Raw genomic sequence first — 623 nt, forward strand, 5'->3', positions numbered from 1 at the left:
TGAGCTGTAGGCAATAATACATGTAGGCAATAGTACATGTAGGCAAAAGTAACCCCGTTTCTAAAATTTTTATTTGTGCGCAAAAGCGCATGTAGGCAATCGAGCTGTAGGCAATAATATACATGTAGGCAATCGAACTGTAGGCAAAAGTGATGTAGGCAAAAGGTACTGTAGGCAATCGATTTGTAGGCAAAAGCAACCATCTCGTTTGGTCGGACAAGCTTCGGCGCTATAATTTAACGCAACGTTCACTGTGCAGGTGGCCGACGCGACGTGATTGCTACGGATGGCGGAGCGGATTCGCGAGACTTTCTAACGAAAGTGCAAGTGTTTTCTTTCTTTCTTAACTGGCTACCGCGATTGCTGCGTAACCATTCTCGTCTCGCGACTTTCGCGCGTTTTCCGCGGTTTCCCGCCGAGGTCATCGAACGCTTCCGGCTTATTTATCGTCGACTGTGCTTCGATTTTCGCGATTGCGCGCATTTTTACGTGTTGTTAATTATTAATTATAAGTTCTTCGTTTCAATATCGCAAAGCTAAAATTGAAAAGGAACAAAATTAAAATATCTTCAGAAATTTGCAAAGCTTTAAACATTAAAATCTTATTAAAATAAAGCCCATTT

This window comes from Trachymyrmex cornetzi, unplaced genomic scaffold (genome assembly GCF_001594075.2).
Source record: "Trachymyrmex cornetzi isolate Tcor2-1 unplaced genomic scaffold, Tcor1.1 scaffold33, whole genome shotgun sequence".
In the NCBI taxonomy this organism is placed as follows: domain Eukaryota; kingdom Metazoa; phylum Arthropoda; class Insecta; order Hymenoptera; family Formicidae; genus Trachymyrmex; species Trachymyrmex cornetzi.